This window comes from Astyanax mexicanus, chromosome 2, assembly GCF_023375975.1.
Source record: "Astyanax mexicanus isolate ESR-SI-001 chromosome 2, AstMex3_surface, whole genome shotgun sequence".
NCBI classification, from domain to species: domain Eukaryota; kingdom Metazoa; phylum Chordata; class Actinopteri; order Characiformes; family Acestrorhamphidae; genus Astyanax; species Astyanax mexicanus.
The window spans coordinates 31,881,000-31,906,382 of record NC_064409.1 but is presented as its reverse complement, the minus strand read 5'-3'; the positions used below and the strand labels follow the sequence as shown (position 1 = coordinate 31,906,382).

Here is a 25,383-nt window from a genome sequence, read left to right as displayed (position 1 = left end):
TCAAAAATCAATATTTGGTGGAATTACCCTGTTTTGTAATCACAGTTTAAATGCATCTTGGCATGTTCTCCTCCACCAGTTTTACACACTGCTTTTGGATAACCTTATGCCACTCCTGGTGCAACAATTCAAGCAGTGCAGCTTGGTTTGATGGCTTGTGATCATCCATCTTCCTCTTGATTATATTCCAGAGGTTTTCAATTTGGTAAAATCAAAGAAACTCATCATTTTTAAGTGGTCTCTTTTCTTCAGAACTGTATATGTTAATGTGAAGTTTGATGTAAGACCAATTTTCTAATCTGTCCAATCTGTAGACATGCAGGTTAAATATAACACAAGTATTTGCAAAGTAAATTAAGTGTACTTTGCTTAAAAAAATATACAAGACAATTTACAAAATACAATGTTTTGCAGTTTACTTTCCATAAATGGGCTTCTTCTGCGGACTAGTCAGTATAAAAACACAGATCTAGAAGCCCCTGAAGGTCATTTCAGCATATGGACAGAGAATGCTGTTTAACTCTGTCTGTTTTGCTTGGGCTGGTGCAGAGCGGAGAGCCTCCAGGAGACTGACAGCTAAATGATGGATCATCCCTCCAGCTGGCTGTCAGCGCTTATGTGGTGTTAACTCAAACAAGGACTTGCTGGCAAGGTTTGCCACAGCTCTCTGGTGAAAGTTAACCCTTAGAACTTAAAGTAATTGCAGATGATAACAAAAGCATGTGGAAGAAATTTGCATATGAATTCCTTCCCACTTAAAGCTCATTAGCACAAGGAAAGCCATTCTGATGAAAGTGTGGAGTCTAAACTTTCAGTCAGCACATTATAAGTGGATGAGGAGATATTTTACTGTGATTTGAATTTGATGAAAAGTTATTGAAGTTTGTAACACAAAAAAGGCAAACTACACATTTTGCTGCGTTGTATTATTGACTATTAGTTAAATAAGCTGATTAAATTTGGAGGTACAAACTGTAGGCAAAGAATGTAAACTGAGTCCCCAGTTCAATATACAACTACGGTTATGTGAAAAAAATGAGGACACCCTATCAAAACCTTGGTCTTTTATAACATATATACATTTCAGCTATCACTAAAATACTAAAACTACTTTTAAACATTGTAAGTTGTAAAATGTAAAGAACAAAACCGTGAATTTTTTAACTGGTATTTCTGTCTTTGGCTGAAATGTCCTCAAAACAACTTCTCCTGTAACCATTTACCAGTCTCTGATATCATAGAAAACATTTTCCATTCAGAATTCTTTCAGCTGTGTGATGTTCTGCAACACCCCTTACCTAAGAACACTCCGTTTTGATGTTTGGGCATCAGTTACTTTCATTTCCAGATATTTACACACTAAATATAGGTTAATATAGGAGAGGATCTTTACTACTGCTACTAACAAAGACAAAATGTGTCATGTATCCATGTAGAGTCGCAGAATGTTACTGTCACTGAAAGGATGCTATGGCTGTTGGTTTTGTAAAAAGTTAAAAGAGAAAGAATGTTCATAAAGCTTGGAAATGTGTGTCACATGATGCTAACTAATGTCTAAACATCTAATAGGGTGTCCAAATCTTTGTGCTCTTTTACTTTTACTATAAACTCTAAACTGGCTGGTAATGTTAAAATTTTAATCTTTAACTGTATACATTTTGCATTTTACTAAATTAACTATATTTAACAATATTAAACTCATAATAAACTATATTTAACTAATATTTAACCACTGAATGATTAGATCAAGATCTGTGTTTTTTGTGTTCTGTAACACATCATATTCCCATATGGTCTTGATTAAATAAAGAGAACTGGAGATTAATATTAAAAACATCAAAACAGTTAAGGGGTATACAAAGTTTGTGTTTGGTCTCCACAATTCCCTGAACTCAACCCAACTAAGATGGTGATTTTTGGACAAGTGAAGGAAAAGCAACAGCTGTGTTCAGCACCTCCAGGAATTCCTTCAAGATGCTGAGAAAACTATTCCAGGTGACTCTTACTCATGAAGACACTGAGATTAAAATAAAAAGAGTGTTCAGATCTGTCCTCAAAGCTAAATGTGGTGACTTAGAAGAATCTAAAGTAAATTAAAATGGGTTGAATATATTTTTTATATATAGCCATGACAGTTAAAATAACTGTAGGCTTACCAATGACAGATTAATAAGGCCAGTCCCATTGGGAAAATCTTTTGAACAGAATAGAGCATAAAAGTGTACCAAATAAGCCATATCCCTTATGAAATTGTATCCCTATTGGTGGTAACCCTTATTCAACTTCCACCAAAACATGTATTTTTTTTGTTATAAATTCAGTGATATAAAAATGTCTTTCATTATTTTGTCACAAACATTTATGGCATGAAGTAGATGCCATTATCCAGAATCATTCACATGAAACTTCCAAAGCTCTATTTCCTGGTAGAGGCTGAGACTTGATATAACACAGTGGACCAACACCAGCAGATGACATGTCTTTCCAAACCATCACTGATTGTGGAAACTTCACACTGGACCTCAAGCAGCCTGGACTCTTTGTCTCTCCACTCTTCTGCTCCCTTGATTTCCAGATGAAATTCTTCCAAATGAAATATACTGATGGTTAGTGGTGGCCATATTATAGCCATATCAAGTCCAAATTTTACAGTACTTCTTGCTTCCCTCTGCTGACAAGCTTTATGGAGATGCAGATTTCATTTTCCAGCAGGACTTGCCACACGGCCCACAGTGCCCACAGTACCAATTGGTCTTATATAATATTAAAATATTCTAAATGCTGACATTTCTGTTTTCATTAGCTGTAAGCCATAGTCATCAACATTTGAAGGAATAAAATCCTGATATATATATATATATATATATATATATATATATATATATATATATATATATATATATATATATATAATGCACCGCTATGTGCACGTAAGGTGGAAGTATTTAGTAAAAAATATTAAATTACAATATATGAAGACATTTTAATGATATACAATGTTTACTGAGATACATGTGATTGCAGACAAAATGCAGCAGAAGTCTTAGATCCTTAAAAAATCTAATTTAAATACTTTTATCTACTGAGTATAGTGACTTTTGTTCTGCATATATACTGTAATGTACTGCATTTCATCCAATTACTCTCTTCGTAATTAAATGTACAGTTTGTTTTTTTAAGCATTAATCGTCCTTGATATGTAAAAACAATACACTTTATTACAATATGTGCATCTGAGAAATGAGAAATTCATTTCTTATTAAAAGATTGTTGTAATCGTTTTGGAAGAGTATTCAACTCTGTTGCTAACCCTTTTCAGTTCACTGGTAAATTTAACTGCAAGTTCAGCAAGATGGGAAGATTATTTAAAGTAGCTAAAAATAAATAAGTACAATCATTTTAATAATACTCTTAAATCCAGTTGAGAGATATATTTGATTTTTTTGCTCACATGTAAGTCAGTGTTTGCAGTGTAGGGAGGAATGAGCGAGCACTGGAGAGAATGAAAAAAGAAAGAAAGGAAAAAATCAGGAGGGACAGAGTAAGTTGTGTGGGGGAGCGTTGGGGGTGTAGAGACAAAAAGGCCCACCACCTGAGGAGCAGGGGAAGGGGTGAGGGGGTAGTTTTGTTTTACTGTGGCTGTGAGGTTGGGGGGATGGGGGTTTGCGGGTGTGAGGGGGTGGTTGGTGGTGCTTGACCCCTGTAGAGAGCTGATTATAGGTCACCAGTCTTCCCCCACAAACTCCTGCTGACATCACACCCCCACCCCCGGGCTTTTGTTAAAGTGTGAAAATGCTGTGGTGGTGCTGTAGTCCATCATATGAAGCTGTTAGCTCCTCTTTTGTGTTTGAATGGCAGACAAAGTTTAAAGATGATGAAATGTCAGTGCTGGATGTGCAGTGTGTGTGTGTGTGTGTGTGCGTGCATGCTTGAGGTGCTAGGGAAAAACACAGCTGCTGGATGTCTCATCTCCCACCCACCTTGAGGCAAGTGGTGAGAGGTTTGTGTATGTGAGAGTGTGAGTGTGTGCACATGCATATACATACATTATTGAGAGAGAGTGTGTGTGTGTGTGTGTGGGCACCACAGTTCTAATTCAAACATACCTACAGATTTTCCAGAAGAACACCCACCCACCAACGCACAGACATACACACACTATTCAGACATATGAGATACTCACAGATATAGATTTACAAAAACTAATTGCTGTAATGTTATACAAAAAAATATTTGCACAACTAATTTGATGTGATATATTCCATGTGGAAAAAATACTTTTTATTCTTTTACAGTGGTGATGATACAAACCCATACCTGTCAAGTCTCCCGTTTTGGCCGGGAAACTACCGTATTGTACTCCTCTTTCCCGCCGTCCTCCCGTATTAGTATTTTCCCGTAAATTTCCCGTATTATATTAAAATTAAAAAATATATATTATTGAGGAGACAGGGCACTGACCGCTCTGTGTCTCTTAACCAATCGAGGAGCCGGTTCAAGGAGAAAGTCCCGCCTTTCAGGAGAAACAGCCAATCAGCCTGCAAAGGAGGGTCAGTGTGGGGAAGCCCCCTCCCCCCCCCACCCCCCCCCCCCCCCCCCCGTCGCTGTGAGTTCAGGCAGCTAGTCGGAGCTGCTGATGTTAAAACATATCTGGATATTCAGCGATTTTTCTAAAAGAAAGGTAACGGTAGGCTAATCATGGAAACTGTGATGAGATTTTTCTGATAGCTGCTTAAAAATACTCGTCTCCGAAATAAAACAAACAGATTAAACCTTTTAAAATAAAAACAATTACAGCTTGAGTTTAACCAGAAATGTGGAGAGGACCGAAATTAACTGAACTAATCAGGGGTGGAGTGATCAAAAGAAAGAAGTATTAATTAAAAATTATTAATTGTGTAGGCCACTTAGGACTAATTTTTACAGATGGAATATATCTGGTCCATGTCCTTTTAGTAAAAGCTCATAATACTATTTTAGGTCACCTACAGTCATTTTGCAGAATTTGTGCACCCTTTGTTCAATTTTAAATCTATTAAATAAATAAATAGATATATAATCTAAAAGAGTGCATTTATGGCAAAAATGACATGAAATCTTAACTTTTTTTTTTATATCTAGAAAAGGATTTTTTATTTGGCTGTATTAAAAGAATGAAATATGTAGGAATGTCCACAACATTTCAGATTCTGATAATCTAATTGTAGTGTGTAAGTGGTTCACATGTGTCTTAAAATGTAAGGGATACTGAACCTTCGTTGGGCTGGTGGGACGACTTTATGCGGACAGAGGAAAATATCCCTTATTTTTAAATCTAAAACTTGACAGGTATGCAAACCAGGGGTTCTAGCAACATTATTAGGCTAAAATTTCACAGCACACCAATTTATGACACTGTGTGAGAATTGGTATTCCTAGCTCATGTGCTCCCCCTACAGCCAGGAAGTGTAATTTATGCTCTGAGGCATCCCTAAAGGATCCATACACGTACATTTCTGGACAAGCTGAGAGATACAGAGCTCTCACTGAAAGAGAAATAATAAGCATGATGATTGCATTACAGGATTTAACGCAAACTGGTTGATTTAAGCAGTGCAGTTTTTGTGTGCTGAGCCAGAGTACCAATGAAAGAGAAGGTACATAATTTTGAAGTTGTTATTTTGGGGTAGAAAGCTACATAATGCTGCCTTAAAACAAGATTTAACAGAAAATCTTTACAAACAGCTTTAATGAAAAAAAACTATGTTTTTACATTTGTTATCACATATTTACTTAAATATAATCATATTTATATAAATTATTGAGACCACTAATGACACATTTTTTCTTTTTTTTATGAAACCTCTATGGCAGCATGAATTATATTTTTCGTGAGGAAATACCTCATTTTTGAAGGCTTGGGAGACCCTGTGGGTTTTGATAAGAAGCTAATTGTTTGAATTGGGTGTTTTAGAAAATAGAAGCACCCAAAACAGAGATGAGAAACACTGCTTCATCACCATTAATCTAACAAAAGTGCTCTAACTGCACAAGGCAACAGATATAAAACACTGTATTTATAAGTTTACATCAAGAATATAAAAATAGAAACATACAAATATATTTCTTTATATATTCTTGCACATGTACATATTTTTAATTAATTCACGTGTACATCCAATTATATAGGATGTAATTAGGCCATGTAACATTATATTATATTTAGCAGCTAGCTAGCTAGTTAGACAGACAAAGTTTTTACATGCTATGATTTCTGATTCTGTATAATGTGCAAACTTATACACTGGCCACTCTGATGATTCTGTTTACTGTATTTTATGTTGTGAAAGAGAGAATGATTGTGTAGTAGGAGTTGATAATAATGTTTTGGTTTCTTGTGGCTAAATTAGCTCCAGAGTCTGTATTTACCTCAGTTATAAAAGAAAAAGTGTAATTTGGACAAGGGTGCCAAACGTTTGCAAACATTATTGTATAAAATACTGACAAAAGGAATGGTTGTTAACTTTTGCCACATATATAACTGTACATGACACATAAACTGATGCCATGTGAACTAATAACAGTAAAAAAGTTGTAAATGATTCTTTCAGGTAATGAGGCCTAGTAACTTTTCTGTCTCACCTCAGCAGTAAGGCAGATCACATGATCACTGCAGTCTCCAGAGCTTAATGGCAAATGCTGCCACCAAGTGGTGGGAAGTAACATCAAGTAACGCCATTCAAAATATTATATTCAAAGTTCGATACATGAGTATGATGACCAAACTACACTGCACAGGAACATTTAGTATTGCTTGTCACTGTTCGATGACTAGGTAGAACTAAATTAAACTGATATATTTGCTAGATGTTACTGTAAGTACCTTGGTTCACTGCCATATACACACTCAAATACATTAATCTGACAGTACTTTACTAGAGTTTTTGCATATAACGCAACTCAACCCCATTTTTTTCAGAGTGCCTGCTGTAAAATAATGCTAATAAAAGCCTAATTTCACAGTTGATTCACATTCTGCTTGCTTTTCTTCTCTGCTTGCCATTTTCCTATACCACAATCACATTATAAAACACGTGTAAAAACAGACATTCATTTACAGTTGCAAGAAAAAGTATGTGAACCCTTTGGGATTACTTGGATTTCTGCTCATTATTGATCATTAAATGTGTTCTGATCTTCATTTAAGTCACAACAATAGACAAACACAGTTGTTTGGAAGCAACACACAACACTATGTGTGGAGAAAAAAGGCAAAGCACATCATCATCAAAACCTCGTCCCAACTGTGAAACATGGTGGAGGGGGCATCATGGTTTGGGGCTTCTTAGCTGCCGCAGGGCCTGGAAGGATTGCTGTCATTAACAGAAAAATGATTTGCCAAGTTTATCAAGACATTTTGCAGGAATCTTAAGACCATCTGTCCGCCAACTGAAGCTCAACAGAGGATGAATGAAGCAACAGGACAATGACCCAAAACATAGAAGTAAATCAACAACCGAATGACTTAAACAGAAGAAAATACGCCTAGGGGTTCACATACTTTTTCCACCCTCACTGTGAATGTTCACATGTTGTGTTAAAAAAAAAATGCAACCATATCATTTTTGTGTGGTTTTAGTTTAAGCAGACTGTATTTTTCTATTGTTGTGACTTAGATGAAGATCAGAGCACATTTAATGACCAATTTATGCAGAAATCCAAGTAATCCAAAAGGGTTTACATACTTTTTCTTGCAACTGTAAATAAAGCACCAACAGCTTTTTAACGACTGAAAAATGGGTCTGAAAGGAATTAATGTATTTTGGACCCTACCTTCCTATTGTTAAAATGCCAGAGGTACCTGTTTGACAAATGCTGTACAACTGATGGTAGCAAAAATAAACCTGTCAGAGTACTGATCAAAACTGGGTGTTTGGAGGTCAAACGTCTTTCCCCAGTTTTTGGCATGAAACATTTAGTTTAAAGCTGCAGACAGACACATGACGGGAAGAAGTTTGGTCACCAGTGTATTCATACATGATATTTGGTCTAAAGTGAGTCTTTAGGTAAGGACTGAAGCAATTCAGAAAATTAAGCTTGTTCCATCACTGAGTAGCAAGAACACTGCAGCAAATAAACCAAGGCCAAAGATCAAGCCAAAACAAAACATTTATTCGAACCCCACTCAATGATCAGTCAAGAGATACTTGCCATACCCTTTTTTAAAATTGCTCCTAAATGTACAGTGTATAGTATTAATTCATTCTTCCAAAAATGTCATACAAGTGCTTAAACTAGGAGTATTCAACTTAAATCATTATTTTGCATCAAATAATGGTTGGATTATTGCTTGTTATCACATTAAGCAGTGTTTAAGGTTAAACATTTAAATTGATTTGTTAAGCTAATATTAAAAAGGGCTTTCAACCAACCTTTAGTTTACTATGCATGCTCCAAGGCTCTTTCATCAGTGTCGTTAATGCATACATTTTTTTTTCCGATTGGCTCCTGGCACTGTTTATTTGCATTATGCCTTGTGGTTGTGCTTAGGTCTTTGCTTAAACCTGAAAGCAGGATTACATTAGAAGAGACAGGTTTCACACAAAAAAGGTAAAAAATAAGAAATTTATTTCATATATTTAAATATAAATATACAGCTATTACCTATATTTAATCTATTAATACATTAGCTTTCTTAAATAAATTATTTTCAAAATGTTGGTTAAAGGTTAAACTCATGAACATTAGTGAGGATTGATTTGGCTCTTGGCAGACCAGCTCAGTTACTCCACTAAACCTTCTTAGTCTGCGGACCTGATTAAGAGATCAAATGAGAGATCAAACGAGAGTGTGCACAAACAAGTAACAGGTCCCATAAGGCTATAAATGTGACATTAACAATAACAACAGCAAAAACAACAACAAACATTTTTAAAAGTGAAAGCACTGAGGAGCATCTAGATTTCTGGGATTGTTTATATCAGGCTAAACTTGCTTGGACTACTTTTCTGGAGAAAATATTCTGCAGCTTAATTGCACGTGAGAATTTCAGAGGAGATGGTTTGGATGCCATGTGGTAAACCCCAAAAACAGACTCTTTGTCTAGTTTCATTATAGAGGGTATCATGTCTAAGCCTGTCACAATCATGAGATTATAACTGATGATTAACTGCCGTTTATATAATAGGGATTCTTATCAATGTAATAGTTTTTTTTATTTATTATTGTCTGCAACTATAGTATAAGCCTAGAATGCTCAATTTAATATAGTACCAAATTATATAGAGTTCATAGTACTATATGACAACAGCCTGACTCACAATAGACACAGGTCATATTTAAATAAATAAATAAACATTAGTCGGTGTAGGTGACGTGATAAAGACGTAATAAAGATTTATAGAAATATTTTTGAAGTATGTATTTCAAATATAGAACACAATATGTATGACGATACTTCTATCAGTTTTTTTGTTTAATAAAACAAATAAACAAACAAACATAAACAGATCAACAGTCTTGGGTAATTTCTTCTCTTCGTAATGAATCAACGTTCCACTAAACAACCCAAACCCTGTCCCTAACACTAACCAACCCCCCAACGCACTGAGCATTTTTTTATTTCCCTGCTTTGACACACACACTTTAACTTAATAAGTTAATGAATTTATTACATGCTAAATTTGCTAAGAAGAGCATAATAAACACAAAAGGTAGCACAATGGATCTTTAAGACCAGGGAAATAATGATATCCACTGCATTCTATATATAAAATGTATGTAATTAACACAGGGGGCGATCTTACATCATACAAAAGGCACGTCGTACTGCTTATTACACCCTATTGCATTGTTTAAATAGCATCAGAGCTTATGAATCAGACTCATTATTAATTAAGAGAATTAGTACATGCCTATTGTGTGTTTTCAGCCACATTAAGCTCTCTCTGTCACCCCCCTATCCACAAGCTGTCTCACAGCTGTGATTATCTGTGCGTTAATCACACTCTCAAACAATTAATTACAGATTCAACATGATCACGCTTGCATGATCAAGCTTATCCAACAAATCTGAGAGAATTACATAAACATGTGTTTTTGACCCTGGTATTAGTGACTGCTGACTATTTAGATGCATTAGGAATAAAAACACAAGCATGCCTTCATGATAAAATATGAGATAGACTTAACCTGTTGATGAACAATAAAATATACACCTTGGTGAATGCAAGCAATAGAGCATGGAATAAATGGAAACAGAGATCAATGGTTCCTTCAGACAGTTAAGGAATGAATGTACTTCCCAAGTAATCAGAAAACCAGCTGCATTTGTCTACAACTTGGCTTCAAACACCTAGCCACACCAAAAGTTAATTTTACCTTTATGTCTCACACATTTAATACTCTTTTTTAAACCCTTAAAATGTAATATGTAATGTAATGCCTTTTTTCTTTGTAATTCACCTTTCTCTTCACAGTATATAGTGGTTCAACTTTATTTACACAAAAAACACAAGAGATGGTTGGAACCTATACCCCTAAACATTTTCACATTTTGTTACCTTATAACCACAAACCATTTATTTTGTATTTTATTGAGATTTTAAATGCTAAACCAACACAACGTAGCTCATAATTATGAAGTGGAATTAAAATGATACATGGTTTTCAAAATTTTAATCAAATAAAAATGTGAAAATTCTAATGTGCAAATGTATTCAGCCCCTTACATCAATACTTAATGGAGCCACCATTTGCTGCAAGTATTTTGGGGTATGTCTTCAGCAGCTTTGTACATTTAGAGGCTGAGATTGTTACCCATTCTTCCTTACAAAATAGCTCAAGCTCAGTCAGGTTGGATGGAGAGCGTCTGTGAACAGAATTTTTAATGTCTTGCCACAGAAGCTCAGTGGTATTTATATAAGGACATTGACTGGGCCATTCTAACACATAAATATTTGTTTGATCTAAACCACATGTGTCAAACACAAGGCCCGCGGGCCAAATGTGGCCCGCCACGTCTTTTTATGTGGCCCGCGAGAGCTTGTAAGATCTTAGTGTCTATAATAAATAAGTCAGAAGCGTTCTTTGACCAAAAAATACATTTCCCACAATGCTTGTCGATTGTATTACCCGCAAAGTTACGGCTTACTGCCACTACACGGCAGTGTAGTCATTGATGTGGAAACCCTGCCGGAGGGAAGGTGTAACTTCGCGGGTGGAATTGAGACATACAAATGTTTATCCCATAATGTCCAGAAAAAGAGAAGTTGATGCAGACGGACGGCTGTGCTTCAAGGCGAAAGACCGGTATGCCTTTTGTGTTACGAAGAGTGTTACTGACCAAAATAAACGCTTTTTAGGAGAGATACAAGTTCTGTGTAAAGATTTATAAGACAATAGCTGACAAAATCTGTTTTAATGACGTTAATAAACATCACTGTGACAGCGCTAGTCGCAGTTTCACCGCAGCAAAGTACGAGGACGTGAATCACTTATCTAACCAGCCTTTACTGATTTCTGCCCCCAATAACCCTTTCAATAACCTCCAATAGCCTTTAATAGTCTTCAGTAGCCTTCAACAGTCTAACCTTGCAGCCGTGGTGTGTCCACTAAACTCCGTAGTTATAAACATCCTGAGGTTAGCAGCGCGATAACTGACCTGTTTATAATGTAATCCGAGCAGTGACTCATGCTCTAAACGGCTGCTGTTAGCTGATTGGGCTGAAAGATGAACTGTAGAGAGCTGTATTATTCGGTTACAAAAATCTTTATTTCATACACAGAAGAACTTAAAAATTTTAAAAACGCTCCAGACTGGCTGAGCTGAGCCCTGTAGCCCGTGGCTGGGCTGTAGCTCTGACTCAGTAAAGACTGCGGACTTGTGGTGCTGCTGCTGCAGCTCCCACTAGTGGTTGGATGAGGAACTGCTAAATCTGAGGAAATGCTATCTTAACAGCTCACAATTTTTGATTTTATATTTATTAAGCCTTATTTCAGTTAATAATTTCAAAGTTAATATAACTTGATGTCATTTCTATTCACTTGAATAGTTTGGTTCTTGATTGATGGAGTTTTTGGATTTCATGACATGACAAATTAAAAGGATTTATGTTAATAGAGCAACAAGCAAACATTTTTTCCATGCAACTGTAATATTTGATTGAATAAATAATATATTGAGAGTTATTTAACATTAAGGAGTAATTACATTCATTTACATATATTACATTTGGTTACATTTTCTTACATTTATAAGTTACATCTGGCCCTCAGAGGACAGCCAATATGCCAATGTGGCCCTCGGCCAAAATGAGTTTGACACCCCTGATCTAAACCATTCCACTGTAGCTATAGCTGTATGTTTAGGGTCATTGTCTTGCTGAAAGACACATTTCCTTCCCAGCCTCAAGATTTCACAGCTTGCAACAGGTTTTTTTTTTCTAAAATCCTGCATTTAGTTTTGGATTAGAATTGTAAATACCATGTATATCAATATCATTTTTATTCCACTTCACAATTATGAGCTACTTTATGTTGGTCTATCACTAAATAAATCACTCAATAAAGTTAATCTAAATTGGTTGTAAGGTGACAAAGTGTAAAAAAAAGTTATAGAGATTTGCAAGCCACTGTAGCTTCACACAAATTTTGGAGCCCTTAACATTAAAAAAAAGTTTCTTTGTGTAAATTCATTTCTGTCAGACTACCAGTTTGGTTTTAGAGAATAGCATAGAACAATCTCTGGTACTACACTTATCGTTTAATAGTTATCATTTCTTAAATTAAAAGAGCCTAGAAAAATACATGTTGACCATAATGCTATAGACTGGATCAGCAATTACTTCTGATTGGCTACATGTGGACCCAAGTCAATTAAAACCACTACCAATCACCCATGGTATCCCTCAAGGTTCAATTTTAAGGCGTTACAGTCCTTTTCTGAATTAGTTTTATAAATAAATTTCTATATATAAATATATCAAGCTTGGCTGATTATGTCCAAATTTGTACTACTTGCCCTTGGCTCCTGGAAAGTGTAATTGGTGCACTTTTAATAAAATGAGTCAGCAGGAAAATATTTGGAGATTTGAGAGAGTTGTTACCAAGTTTTTTTATGTTGCACAAGTTCAACAAATTTTACAGTGTGTCTTAAACCTCCCCCAAAAGACACAATATACATAAGTATTACTGGATAAGCTGAATTGTGAACCATGTGGATGGACGTGATAGAGTAATATTAAAGGATTCGAGTCACAATGCATTATGCAGTTCTTGTTGCATTAAGATAACATTAGTCTCTAAGAGGTTCTGTTTTTTTAGATAAGATCACTGAGAGTCACTGTATCTTGGAATAAACATGCTGATGCCTATCACTCCTGAGACTCACCTGCATCTCCTTGCCCTGTCATATCTTGGTAAGGTGGATTAAAAGGACACCAATCTGACCAATGGGCGAGAACAGTTGTACTATTTGTGATGAGGTCAGTAGCACTGCTCATCCCCAGCAGTGTATGTATTGTTAAACCTATCTGTTATACTTACCTGTAATATTTACCTGCTATACCTACCTGTTATACTTACCTGTAATACTTACCTGCTATCCTTACCTGTAATACTTACCTGCTATATCTACCTGTTATACTTGCCTTGTTTACCTGTATGTATGTAAGGGATGGCTTACTCCGTGGGGTAGGCTGTAGGGCCCACGGCTAATTCTGGTGGTGGGGTGAAGGCAATCAAGAGAAACATGTTAATTGTGTACACTGTTTATGTCAGCTGGTTTTGCTAAAAGACCTGTAACTCAGCTGGTTTTAAGTGTTATTACTTTTACCCACCTTCATGGGTTGGAATGTAAATATGGAATATAATGGTTTGGTCCATGTTAAAGGAGTGGGGCTAGGCCCATAAGAAGGGAAGGAAAAGTGACTGTGGGAGAGCTATGTTGGACTTATCTGTCAGAGCAGGAAAAAGTGAGTTCTATGACCTTGTGGTCTGGGCTTTTATACTTACCTGTACTGCTTTTAGTCAGAGCCACATAGCAAATATATTTCCATTCCAACAATTTAGCCAAATGTTTTATGGACTCTTGACATTTATCCCAAAGATACTGGCTACAGCTCATACAGACTTCCAAGTCTCCCAGAAGTTGCAGGAGTCTACCGCATATCAATAATTCCCCCTTATGCCTGCAAGTCAGATAAAATCTGCCAGAATCTGGAACGTGCACAAAGTGTAAAGACTTTTTTCCCCAATTGAGGCGCTCCCCTCGTGTGCATATTCATAAAACGCCTGCAAAACAGAGAGGGTTTTGATTAGTCTGTTCTCTACAAAGAGTCTTTGAGTCTGTGAGCGGGCAGTGTTTTTCCCCTCCTGGACAGGATTCAGTGAGTAGGAGAAGGAACATCGTGGATAAAGAATATTCATGTCTGGTAAAAGTAAAAAACAATGCCCGCTGTACAGTTTGTATTAGTGATTTTAGCATTGCCCTCGGGGGAGGCATGTTGATATATATATATATATATATATATGTTGAAGTATATATAAGTCCACTCCCTGAAATGAATTTTTACAAGTTGTCTGTGTATATGCATTCCACCATTTAACAAATGTTTTTGAACTCTTCACATTTATCCAAAAAAAAAAAGGATACAGCTCTGTTAGCTAAATGTATCTGCCTTCCAACATTTATCCAAATGGTTTTGAACTGCAACATTTAGCCAAAAGCTTGTGGACACATCTGTTAAACAAACATATTTGCATTCCAACATTTAGCCAAGATTCTGGCAACAGCTCTGTTAGCCAAACGTATTTGCTTTCCAACCTTTAGCCAAATGTTTTTGGACTGAAACATTTAGGCAAAAGCTTGTAGCAACACCTCAGCAACCACCTAGCAAGACCTTATCAACCAAAGCTGATATCACAGCAGCACGCTGGACTGCACTCTGTTGTTGTGTGTGTTGTGTTTTCAGCTCGTAATGCGCGTGAGCAGAACTGGATGGGCGGCGTGTGTTTACAGGGCTTTACGCAGCGGGCTAACTTTAAACTAATCCGGGATAAGCCGGACTGACCTACTTCGATTGGCCGGTCCGGTGGGACCGCGAAAGCATCACGGAGGAGAGGCGGCGGTGGGCGGGTGGATGGGCGGATGGAAACCCCTTTAGAAGGGGGAGCTATTACAACCCCCCCACCCTCTCCGTCCCCACCCATAGCAGCGCTGCTTCGCTATTGGAGCAGAGCTTCAGCCTCACCTCCGGCTCTCCGCGCTCGAGCAGCAGGTCCCCGTATACAAACACACACACACACACACACCGCGCGCGCATCAGGCACACGTACACAAACACACACACACCCTCCCCGCGCCCAGCGACGTCACCCTCCCGTCTCGAGAGCGACAAATTAAAACACTGTATATATAACGCGTCTTCCTGCAACACGGGGCAAGGTCATCGGAGAGGAGCGCGGACACGCCGGCTCTCTGAACGCGGTTCACAAGGTAAAGTCTCCACCATTTCTGTTTACCAGGCTTTCGCAGTGAGACCCTGCTCCTCACTCTCTTCATTCATTCGCTGGGTGACCCTGAGCTAGCTTCAGCTTCAGCTCGCTGCTGCGCTTTAATAACAACCTACTGTGGAGAACTGTGGGGTTTCCCGCCATTATATCCTCATAATAACCCGTCCCCAAAACAGACGATACACTTAATAGACAGTCATCGCTGTTACTGAGGACCTACACGCTTATACTGAGCTAATAACGCCTATTCTGCACATACTCGTGTTCAGAGAGACTCGTGTCTTTGAGCGCCATTGGTGTTGCACTTTAAGGCTTAAGGCATCACTGCTATTGCATCATAGGGGAGGACACTGCATCCCTCTCTCCATCTCCTCAGCTGTTCTTTCCTCTGCACTTCCTTTTAATAGCCCACAGAATCACATACAGAATCACAGACAGACAGACAGACAGACAGACAGCCATGCTGAACTGAATGACACAAAGCTTGTATTCTATTAATAATCCGGGATTTGATCAGGAGCCTGTGCCCTAAGCAGGTCTGGCAGTAGAAGAGGATGTTCCATCTGGGTCAGCTGCTGGTGGACTTGTATTATTACAATATGTCATGTGATCCTGACTGCACAAAAGGGGCCCAAGCACCAAAAGCACCCCGAGGCGGGGCAGCACAGATGCACAGTGTGGTTAAGACGGGTGGTTTCTGCACAACCACAGCTCTCCATAATGGATAGTTACACTTCATCTAATTCATAACATTATGTGATCTCAGAACTGGAAGCAACACTGTGTTTACTGCAGAGGACAGCAAGTGTAGAACAGAATGGATATCTAGATAGATGAGCGAGTAGCCCAAGCTCCAGCTATGCACCTTTAATTATTGATGATGTTGAGATTTATTGTCCTCACTGAGGGCTAAAGTGGATGCTTTTGGCCTCAACTGTGTCCAAAGTACAAAATATTTGGATATTAATAAAATGTTGACAGATTTTATTTATCGCAGTATGCTTGTTTTAGAAAATACATTAGTATGTCTATTTATGATGACTCAACAACAACGTTGTTGCTTATTTGCTGGTGATTTAATTGTTCTGTTTTTGGTTTGGTATAAACAAGCACAAAGTAAATTAAGTTCCAGAATGAATCATACATATGAAACTTCAAAAGATTCCCAGTGGCAAACCTGTTGCATTGTGGTAGATAAATACAATATTTTTTACACAATGTGTAACAAATCACAGTTTGCAATTTTGCAATGTTTTTTAAAGCCAAAACTCAAATATGTGTCTTAAACCATTTTAAAGTGTAATATACACTGCCTGGTCATACATACTATACAATGCCTGGTCTCTCCTTACTTATTTATACATTTGGAATTAACAAAACTTCTGTATTGAATGCTACTAAAATGTAGTACAGACAAAAACAGTCTAAAATGAAATATGCTTTTATTTAAATTGCAATTTAAATAGCAAATTTCAGGTAATCCATATTTCTGGGATGCTGTCATGCATGCAACAGCACACTTTAAATACACTTTTGAATTTATTAGTCCCTCATTGACTGTAAGGCATCCAGTCTCTAAGGCAACAAAACATCCCTAAACCATGATGCTTGCTCCACCATGCTTTACAGTTTGGATGAGGTTTTAGTGTTAAAGTTCAGTGTCCTGATCTCTTCAAAACAAGCATTGTGCATTTGAGATAGAAAGTTCCACTTTTCACTTATCTCACCCTAGAACACTTTCCCAGAAGCCATGTGAAACAGTCTTGGACAAATGTGTTTTTTTTTGGATTCATGGATTCATGGTTCCATTAAATAGGACAAGTCGTCCAGGGCCTGCAAAGCAGCCCCAGACCATTACCATGTTTGATTGTTGGTTGGTTGCAATTTTAGCTTTGTGGCAGATGCAACAGAACCCCTATTTTCCACCTCAGACCAGAGAATAACAGGACAGTATTGGCCTTCAGCTCTAATTGAACTTTTAAATTTTTGACCTACAGCTGTAAGTGATGTGCACGCTTCACAATTGTGCATCTGTGCACAGCAGATTTAGTGCAAGGGCTACTAATATGTCTCAGGTGCAGAGAAAACACCACCGTGCAGAACAAGGGGGCTTTACTGGAATGAAACTGTAAACCACTGCAGTGGTGTGTAGTAATAAGAACAAACTGTGCCTAATATTTTCTTTAAAGGGATACTTTTGACCATGATTTTCTCGTTTCCCCCAAAACCAATATATGCTGTTATTGTATAGGTTGAATGACACAGCTCAGGTCACATGCTGGCTTAACACCTGCCATGTTTTTATGCCTTAGGAGTCATAATGGAAAAGTCATGCATGGTCAGGCGTAGTCAGAGGGCTTGTTATTTATAGGTTCAATAACAGCTTATGTGGTGGTACAAAGAGAATAACCGGTGTACTATTAGGACCTGGATCTTTATTCTTAAACCTACAAACCTGGCATGGCAAATAATTAGAAACCTACCTTCTATCTACATTTATTGGCCAATTTATTATGTACATCTACCATACGGGTGAACTTTGTACAGTTACTGATTGCTGGTCAGTTCATTAGATTCCTTCTACAATGCCCAGCAATACAAAGTGTCCACCACTGACCAGATGTTAATATTAGCTTACATAGGTACACAAGCACAGGCACCAAGTAGGGAAAAGGTCAATGAAAAAGGATCAATGACATATTGATTATCACAGGGAAATTCCTGTGGCTTTGGGTTTGAAGTAACTGTTTTTGCCCCACATCTCAATGGTGTTCATTGTTCGTCTGAAGTCATTCTTTATGAGTGCTTGTTGTTGAACTTTGCTTCACTTAGCCTTACTTCACACAAAGAGCTTCAAAGTGGCCTGTGAACCACCCATCTAGCCGCCTTTCTTATTTCACCAGGCAGATATGTGCTGAGACATAATAAGAGCCATTGTTATAACCCAGCATGCTGTTATTGACTTACACAAAAAAGAGTGCAATGTTGTGGTTAATGTTAAGCTACAGCAAACATTAATAATCACATTAGTGAAGTAGTACCATTATCAACCAAGGTCACTGCTGAAGGAATACATACATAAGTCAAATGGTAAATGGTTGCATTTATGCTACACATACTGGATATACTGTATGAATCTAGCCTATATGCTGGAGTTGTAATTTGCCAATGATTAAACTTTTATTTCATTAATTGGGAATTTTACATACATAAATGTGACTTTTACGCTGCAAAATATCTATGATTATAGAATAAAAAAAGCTTTATATATTCTTCTGAAACAAAGTTGAATCTGTGAAATTATTATGCTATTATTCCATTTTCTGTTTTTAAAATCACAAAAACTTTTAGACCAAATGCCACATTCTTCAAATTAAAGTAAGAATTCAAGACTTTACCACAACAATTTCTAAGGCTCTTAAACACAATCTTAATTTGTGCCTAATTAGCTTGGCAATTAGCTAATTAGTGTAACAAGTATGCAGAATATTAAAACATTTTCTTAGTATATTATATGTAATTAAGGAACCAATAAAACCTCAAACTCTCCACCCACATTGAAAGAGTAAGGGTTCTTTCACACCTACATATGTTTAGTCTGAACTGTCCGACTTTTCAGTTTTGACTGAACCAAAACAGTGGGTGTGAGAGGTGCTGGGAACCACAGTCCAATTCATTTGCAATATAAAAGCATATTTCTAGATGGTTCAGACTTTTAGACCAAGAACAGAAAGTTGAAGCATGTTATTAACACCCATTAAACAATAGAATAATTGCCAAATGTGACTCCCCTGCACATCACACAGCAGTATGGATGAAAAACAACAAGAAATATATATATATTACGATCATTCTGCGTGTGATGTACATGCACAAGAAGGAGAGTCAACTTATGGCAGGACTGCCAAGTTCAGCACAACACCTGAAAAGGCAACTCACTGAACTAAAAACACACTGACATCTGACGCACGTCCTTCTAAAAGTCCTTGTAAATGCCAATCAGTGTCAAGTTCAGGGGGAGGCAGCCCACATAGGTGATAATGGCAGTACACAGCAAAGTTCTGTTTTACACTCACTTACATTGCAGTGCGAAACCAAATATAACCAGAACAAATGTTTACAAAGCAAACAATTGGCTATACACATATCCATGTAATTCATTAAGTGACCAAGTTTAGTATTTCCAGCTAAATGTAAGTTAAATTTAAGCAAAAACTCAGTGGGCCCTATTTTAGTAATCTGTAGCGCACTGCTTTATTAGACTTTGGTATATCGTGAGGGCACAAAAAGCATGTCTTGCACGGCTCGAATCACACAAAAGGCATGAACCAATTCTCTTAATTAACCATAGTTGTGTTTTCGGCACTATGTGAAATAAACCAATCAGTGTGTCAGTTGTCATTTATTTAGGGGACCAGCAATGTTATTTTATTCTTTATTCTTTTCATTGCTGATATAAAAGCTGGATTTGCATCTATATGTTTGTGTAATGAGTTTATAAACTTTGACGCTATTTTAACGGCGCAGATGTAAGGCATGAAAATAGACTGCTGGTGTAAGATAGCAATGAGCATCACGACGCACCTTGTGCAGGGTGTACAATAGGGCCCAATATCTGCCTAAACTTAACATCATGATGAAAAATTACCCTTATAGAGCAAGACATATCCTTACCCACACTTATTGCCAAAACATTGTGATTAACTGTGATTGGTCATGTTGCATGTCAGTCGAACTGGCTGTTTCTAGCAAAGTAGGCAGGACACTCTAAGGATAGAAGAGTGAAAGAAAGTCTTGATTACGATAATATTGGTTTCAGCAGTGGTTAGTGGCTTTTTTAAAATATGGTCATTAGAAAGATTATTACTTATGATTGATATTTCTGTTATAACCACATTATAACAGATATTTGAGCTCTTTAGAACAGCAATATATCTCTTCAGAAATTGGTTTCTTACAAAATTGATTAGTTAAGCATAAAAACAACTAATCTAAGGTAATTCCAACTTATACATTTCTATAACTGTTTATGTAATAACATCAACACAAATGTATTTGACAAAATGTTGGCACATGCAGACTATATAAATCAGCAAAGACGTAAATCCCTGTTTCAATCCCTGCCCATTCCACAACACTGGCTCTGCTGAGTTTAGGGGAATGTCAGACTCAGTCTGTGTATCAGGTGAAAAAATAACACTTGTGTTTTGAAAAGCTAGAAGTAGAGTACTGACGTCTGTTTGCAAAACCCTTTCATTCAAATAGCCCTGCCAACTGGAACAACAAATACAATTCAGCAATCCGCTAGTGCATGCAAACAGTGTGATGTGGATTTAGGGGCAGTAAGTACAATGCATTTTATCACCTATTATTAGTGATGTCTTTATCACATAGAGATTTCGATTTCATCACAGAATTTAATACAATAAAAAGTAATTTGAGATTAATTCTTTCATGAATCAAATATCTCTTGTTTTTCAATTTACGTTTTTGTTTTGTTTCTGGGTCAAATGTTAAGACTGATTTGTCACAGAATGTAAATTTGACTTCACCCTGAGTTAGTCATTCTCCAGTCTAACTTAATCCAGATGTTTTCATAAAAAAAATCAGTTTTCTTTTAACACATCTTTCCCAATAGGTTTTTACATGTAATGGTTCTAGTTCTATTTTTTTTAATCGAGCAAAAAATGTATTCTGCTATTTTTGGTCTTGTTTTGTTTTGTTAAGACAAAAAAATATATATATATACACTCTCTTACAAACAGTTCCTACAGAGTTTTTTTTTAATCCTGCTGACAAGGCACTTGTTAACAACTCACATAACTGTTTTGACACTCAAATGGTTATTTGCTTGGTTACAGGTTTCTATGGCTCCTTTAATTGGGTATTCAGTTATAGTTTATCTAATGGTTGACTGCCTGGCTGCGCTGTTGTAAGAGCACATTACCAATTTCTTTACTGAAAAGTGTGACTTCATGGTAGATAAAAAATACAAAATAGGGAAAAGAGACATTTCACCCTTGGTAATAAATAATTATATGAGCTATTATTGCCTGAATAAAGTAATTAGGTAATCTTTTAACAGTAATTAAGTATATTTAGTAGGATATTAAAAATATATAAAAAATATACAATGTATTACTATAATATACTGTAATGATCTTACTATATAAAGTACTAATCCTTTAATTTTTGCGGGGTATTAACCAAAACATCAATGAAATGTAGCTCTTGTTAGTAAGATTACACACTGATGGTGAGTTAGTAGTGGGGGAGACACCCATTATTCAAATAAATAATGCCATTTCATGATAATGTTACTATTTAATGTCATAAAGTCAATACAAATGAATTGAATTGAGTAAATAAAACTCCGTTTTAAGTACAATTAAATTAGTGATGCACAATGATAATTGAATTATTTTGGTTATTGGTTGATAATTGGCTGATATTGTTTTTAGAATCATCAATCAAAAGTTTGATTGATGATGCATCCCTAATGTACTATTAGGCTTTACTGTAGCATTGCAATGCACTCAGAAGGGAGACACTGGGTGTAGCATTAACTCTGAGCTTTTATTAACACCGCTCCACTCTCTACATTGTACATACACATCCAGGTACGTTCCTCAACTGTGTCCCACCAGATACCTGTACTATGCATAGGTTCCCATGCTCTCAGTACATCTCCCCCTTTTAGCTATATGTCCACTTTTACAATTCTGGAACTTGTTACACTCTATGCTTGTAGAAAACATTAAGTATTTTCAGCCTAGAACAACAGCAATAAACATTCTGTAACCACCTTTTCTTCCCCCACTTAGAACTCAAACTCAAATGTCCGTTGACTTCCTGGATACCCCAAACTGTGCAGGGATTATTCTGCCCTGTGATTCCACAGTTTGCTATGTGAAACGCTGGTGGTCACAAGTTCATCCTAACGACTAGTTGGCAAGGGGGTTCTGATGTTGCGTCCCATCAGCAGTTGTGCAGGAGACGAACCATGAGCTAAGGGCGTAGCTCTGTAAGCCATGAGTGCTTTGTGTGGATCCTCCCCCTTTTTCAGAAGCACTTTCACTGTCCGTACAGCCCTCTCAGCTTCACCATTACTTTGAGGATAGTGGGGGCTGCTGGTCTTGTGAGTAAAGTCATAGTCGCTGGCCCTAGAAAGTGTGTCCGCAGCAATCAAATTCTTTCCTGGAACATGTTAAATTTTGTACCTGAAGCGAAGTAGTCGCAATCTGAATCTCAAAATGCGCGGGGGCAAATCATCCAGTGCTCTGCTTCCTAGCAAGGAAATGAGTGGTTTGTGATCAGTCTGTATAAGAAAGTCCATTCCGACCAAATAAGACTGAAACCGTTCACATGCCCATGTCAGTGCAAGTGCTTCTTTCTCTATTTGCGCATATCTGCACTCTGTTGTTGGCATGCTGATTCCACAGTTTGCTATGTGAAACGCTGGTGGTCACAAGTTCATCCTAACGACTAGTTGGCAAGGGGGTTCTGATGTTGCGTCCCATCAGCAGTTGTGCAGGAGACGAACCATGAGCTAAGGGCGTAGCTCTGTAAGCCATGAGTGCTTTGTGTGGATCCTCCCCCTTTTTCAGAAGCACTTTCACTGTCCGTACAGCCCTCTCAGCTTCACCATTACTTTGAGGATAGTGGGGGCTGCTGGTCTTGTGAGTAAAGTCATAGTCGCTGGCAAAGGCTGTGAATTCTGCTGCGGAGAATTGTGGTCCAATGTCAGTGATTAATGTCTCCGGGACTCCGTGGCGGGCAAATATAGACTTCAGCTTGTCAATCACTGATACTGCAGTAATGGATGTCAGATTTGCCACTTCCACGTAACGAGAGAAGTAGTCAATAACCACAATGTACATGGCACGGTTCCACTGGAACAGGTCCGCTGCCACCCGCTGCCATGGTCTGTTCGGCAAAGCTGTTGTCAGCAGTGGCTCTGGTGCAGTCTGAGCCTCCCGTGCACAGATTATGCAGTTCTCCACCTTCAATTTGATTTGTCTTGACAGTCCAGGCCACCATATAGACTGCTGTGCTCTAGCAAGACATTTCGTCATGCCCTGGTGACCCTCATGTACTGCATTTAGCATTTCTTCCTGCATTATTTCAGGAATGACTAGTCTCTCACCTTTCAGCAGTAGGCCATCCACCACTAGCAAATCCTGGTGATACTGCCAGTAAAGCTGGAGTTCCGGTGGAAGAGCTTTCCGGCTGTTAGGCCAGCCTGTTTGTACAAGTTCCTTCAGCCTTCTGCAGGTGTTGTCAGAGTCTTGCCTGTGTCTTATTTGTGCTAGCTTTCCCTCTGATGCTGGCAACTGTCCAACAATGTGGTTGACGGACACGCAGACATCCTCTTCCAGCTGCTTTTCCTCTATAGTGGGCACCGACCCTATTGGGGCCCTAGAAAGTGTGTCCGCAGCAATCAAATTCTTTCCTGGAACATGTTAAATTTTGTACCTGAAGCGAAGTAGTCGCAATCTGAATCTCAAAATGCGCGGGGGCAAATCATCCAGTGCTCTGCTTCCTAGCAAGGAAATGAGTGGTTTGTGATCAGTCTGTATAAGAAAGTCCATTCCGACCAAATAAGACTGAAACCGTTCACATGCCCATGTCAGTGCAAGTGCTTCTTTCTCTATTTGCGCATATCTGCACTCTGTTGTTGTCATGCTGCGTGAGATGAATGCCACAGGGCGCCAGTCTCCTGATGACTGCTTTTGAGACAGAACTCCTCCCAATCCGAAGGAGGAAGCATCTGCAGCGACTTTTGTCTCTTTGTCTAGGCAGTTAGGGCTGCCACGATTAGTCGACTAGTCACGATTATGTCGACTATTAAAATAGTCGACGACTAATTTAATAGTCGATTAGTCGTTGTTTTTTTTTTCTTTGTTTTTCTCTCCAAACTGCTGCGACTGCCTTTCTGTCCTGGACGCACATGCGCAGTAGTGGAAACCGGGGTAGGTAGTGGACGACATCTCAGGACATTATACAGACAGGCTCTGGTTTCATGGCTACCCCGCTACAGAACTCAAAAGTGTGGGATCACCAAGAAAATAAAAGTGAAACGCGTGCAATGCAATATCTGCAATGAAGAACTTGCCTTCCTCGGCAGCACAACCGCGATGCACGAGCACCTGAAAAGGAGGCATGTTGTGGCTGATTAAATGACGAAGAAGCTAAATTGCTATTTAGCTGCTAAAATTAGCGTAAACAGAGCGTTAACTTAGTACTTAACTTACTCATCTTGATAGCTTTAAAACAGAGGTCACTAATAGGCGGACCGCGATCCGGATCCGGACCCAGACGTTGTCACAAATGCCGTCCCAAACCGATAAACTACAGAGAAAGATTTCATTCTGACAGTGGCTTCTGTTTTCAGTGCTTTTCGGTGCAGTAAACTCACAGATCAGTCATGTGTGGTGTAAAATCACCAAACGCTCTCCTCTGCCAATCAGATCTGTGCAGACCGCTGCCCTGTGTACGGTAATGTACACAATATCTGGACAGAGAGGCATTTTTTATTAATATACTTTTTTTTCATAATAGTTCAAACAACCTCACGGTTGAGATGTTTCATAAATGCCAGTGCCTTATCCTTATTTTACACAGTTGTTTACACTTTATGCTAAACAGTAAAATAATTGTCTGTTACAACAAGCTGCATATTTCATTAAAGGTTTAATGAACTATGATTTTAATTGTTTTTATTTTTAGTTAGCATATAGCTGAAATCTAATGATGGTTGTATAATAGCAGCTGCATTCTATTGTGATAAACTGTGTTTTATATTCAATTAACGTATGATCCGATTAGTCGACTAATCATAAAAAATAATCGGTGATTAGTCGACTATAAAAATAATCGTTTGTGGCAGCC

At 37.8% G+C, this 25,383-nt stretch overlaps 1 protein-coding gene across 1 annotated transcript in view; it reads left to right on the top strand.

Moving 5' to 3' along the window:
- Positions 1-15,272: 15,272 nt before the first annotated feature.
- zgc:165507 (monocarboxylate transporter 2) overlaps positions 15,273-25,383 on the top strand; it is a 48,196-nt gene continuing 38,085 nt past the window's right edge. The window contains exon 1 of the mRNA XM_007229749.4: positions 15,273-15,475. The gene's annotated coding sequence lies outside the window, so the exon portion shown is untranslated. The remainder of the gene's footprint in view (positions 15,476-25,383) is intronic.